Raw genomic sequence first — 3222 nt, 5'->3', positions numbered from 1 at the left:
GCTACTACAAGTAGCTTATTTTTTCAAAGCTTATGATTTTCATAAGCTCTACTTTTTTTGTCTACCAAACGAAGCTTATGACTTGAAGCTTATTAAAATCATAAGCTCAAGCTCTCATAAGCTTCTATAAGCTCCAATAAGCTACACGCCAAACACACGAAAGGTAACCTCAAAATATCCGTTCTTAATGAATAAATACGGGTCCATGATAGTCTTCCCATTTATCACAAAAACCAATTAAGAAAAAAAAAACACTCCTCTCCCTCTCTTTCTATGTAAAAATTCATACGAACCAGAAAATTGTGATGCAACGCTGCAATTAAGGTAACTTCTTTTCAATTATAAATCAGAAATCAGGGTTCACGATGATATTGGTTTCGTAGGTTGCAATCATCAATCAAAAACGCTCCTTCCCGTTTCAATATCAAATTAGGGTTCTTATGGTGCAATCAATTTGAGTCCTCTAGATTCGCTCTTTCTTTTTATGTTTCTAATAGTACTTAATTTTGCAATCGATTCATATATGCTCATTCTTCTTATGCTTCTAATACTTAAACCTATAGTGTTTTAAAGGCGTAATGATTTGCGTCAGGCAGAGGGAAAAAATCCTTCAAGAAGCATGCTTTTCAGTGAATGGTGTGCTTGGGAGATGGGAAAGAAGGCTACTGGTGAAGTCTTCTGGCAACATTGTAAGTGTATCAAGTCTTTGTTCGTAAGTTGGTTGTGTATGGTTTGCTTCATTCTTGAGGTAAGTTTTAGTTTCGAAATTTGATTGTTATGATTACCATCATGTAGAAAGTTGGTTATAGTTTTTTTTTTTTTTTTGATGTATTTATAAACATGAATATGATATAATGTTATGCAGCTTCAAAAATCATCGTGATGAGCTTAAAAAACGATCACGGGTTCAAAAGAAACGTGGACATATCGATTATAAAGGAATAGTGCGAGTGAAGGGTCTTGCCACATGCTTGATTGACACTTGAGATGAATTATTAGTCACTGAAGGAATATATAATGGTAAAATAACAGATTGTTATTTGACATTTTAAAGTTTACAAGATACCTATTGTATATTTTATATATTGATTAGGTACATTCACTGATCAAGATCATCAACTTGTAGCACGTGCAAGTTGTTCAATGATCTGGTACTAAATATTCATTTATTCATGGGTTGTTTATATTTTTAATCAATTTTAGATTTTGGTACTAAATTTTTAACAAGTTTTATCGTAGGTGTGTTTGTTGACTGCTAATATTGATATGTTAAAGATCGAATACTTGTAGTTGATTTCAATAACAACTAACTGAAAGTTAAAAGGAATTATTGAAAGTTTGTAGTCAATCTCTTCATTGTAGTTGATGATTTTATGTAATTATTTTATAAACAAATGCTTGCATCATTGGCTAGAATGGATTTGGAAAAGCCTTATTGGAGCTGGTTTAGATCAAATATATATAAGAAATGTACAAGTGAAAAAATCATGGGTTTTGCTTAAAGTTAGGTAATGGGGACTCGATTAGTTTTGTTGCATGAAACTTGGTTATCTCACGATGACATTAATCTATGCTGCAAATTCCCCCGACTTTTCACGCTAGATAAAAACAAAAGCTGTTTGGTGCGAGACATAGTGGCGAATGGTGAAACGGGTTTTGTTGGGAAGTGGGAGTTCATCAGTTGGTGGAATATCGATCGGTTGTAATCCACCAGTAGGGATCGGTAATGCCATCCGTGCAGCCACTTTAACTGTAAGTCCTAAAGAACTAAATTGAATCTGCTTGGCAACAAGATATGTGTTGCTGTGACTTATTTGGAAACGGATAAATAGCTTAATTAATGCGACTTTGGATAAAAGAAGATCGATCCTTAATGAAGACATTCTAAGTAAGCTCCGAATCACAACTCACCTATGGAGCACGAGTTCATGTCCCAGATTAAAGATTGAATTCGAGGAATGGAAAATGACCCAAGGTGTGTGGTTAATCAAGCCCAAGAGTGATGCGGAGCTATTTGAGTAAAGAAAGTCATTAAGTAACTGAGATATAAAGGCCATATCTAATCCGCTTGTTCTTTGATTTTAGTTGGCACTTGGCAGTAGAAATCATTTATGTAATTTATGTTTTATAAGTGGGAGTTTATGTATTATGGCATATGTGGAGTAATAAAATTTTGAGCTTTAAATTTTTTTTTTTATCTATTATACATGTATGTTGATTTTACCCTATCTTATATGAAAATCCTCGATTAGTATTAGTTAGTGGTACAACTGACTTTAATTGTTGTGATAGAAACATGTTTCGACTTTAATTGGTTTCATGATCTTTTATTCAAAAACTAGTGAAATCACGGGTTATAAACTAATAATATATAAGAATAGAGATAGAGATACAGATATTGTTGCTGAATTCAAGGGTCCTTATAAATGTTAACGGATGGTTTCAGCCCTTAGTGTTCTGTTCCTTCTATTATTGTCACTTATTGCTTGTCTCTTGGTTTATCTTCTCATGTACTATAAATATTTTGTTGTTATAATTCAGTAGGCTTATAACTACCTTTAGTGGTTTGATTCTTGATTAAGAATACTAATAATGAAGTGTAAGAACAAAGATGATAATGGAGAGAAAGAAAAAAAAACACTCTGTAAGTGTGAGAAATGGTGCAAGTTTAATGTTTGCATTCATGGCTATTTATAGCAAAAATATCACAAGTTTAGGTAATACAATAATATTACTTTTGTGTATCAATAATTGACTATCCATATATATATATATATATATATATATATATATATATATATATATATATATATATATATATAGTGGTAGAATCAAGAGGGAAGTAACCATTCGGGGGGAAGCGGGGGGAAGCAAAAACTTTTTTTTTTCGTTTTTTGAAAAAACTTTGTTCACGAACATTATAGATGAGATGAAAATATGAACATTTAGTAGAGACACTTTGTGATAAATATTTTTATTTTAGCGGGAAAACGCTCGAAGAAGTAATATATAACAATTATCGTGTTTTTCGGGCGTATTTTGAGGTTTTAGATATTGGGGTTTAGATATTAGGGTTTATAGGGTTTAGATATTAGGGTTTAGAAATTTTGGGTTTAGGGTTTAGATTTAGGATTTAGATTGAGTTTTTAACACGAACGGTTTAGAGTTTAGGGTTTAGGGTTTAGGGTTTGGTGTTTTGGGTTTATTCCATAAACCCAAAAC

At 32.2% G+C, this 3222-nt stretch overlaps 1 long non-coding RNA gene across 2 annotated transcripts; it reads left to right on the top strand.

The window, feature by feature from the left end:
• The first annotated feature begins 271 nt into the window (after window positions 1–271).
• On the top strand, window positions 272–2173 carry LOC139845089 (uncharacterized). Of its 2 annotated transcripts, XR_011758198.1 has the most exons (4): window positions 272–748; window positions 866–1020; window positions 1094–1151; window positions 1240–2173. It is a non-coding gene; the product is annotated as an uncharacterized lncRNA (long non-coding RNA). The 2 variants fall into 2 exon arrangements; XR_011758197.1 differs by having other exon boundaries at window positions 866–1151.
• The last annotated feature ends 1049 nt before the right edge of the window (window positions 2174–3222 follow it).

Source organism: Rutidosis leptorrhynchoides, chromosome 4 (genome assembly GCF_046630445.1).
Source record: "Rutidosis leptorrhynchoides isolate AG116_Rl617_1_P2 chromosome 4, CSIRO_AGI_Rlap_v1, whole genome shotgun sequence".
NCBI lineage: Eukaryota > Viridiplantae > Streptophyta > Magnoliopsida > Asterales > Asteraceae > Rutidosis > Rutidosis leptorrhynchoides.
The sequence above is the reverse complement of the archived record's forward strand: the minus strand, read 5'-3'. Positions and strand labels throughout refer to the sequence as shown.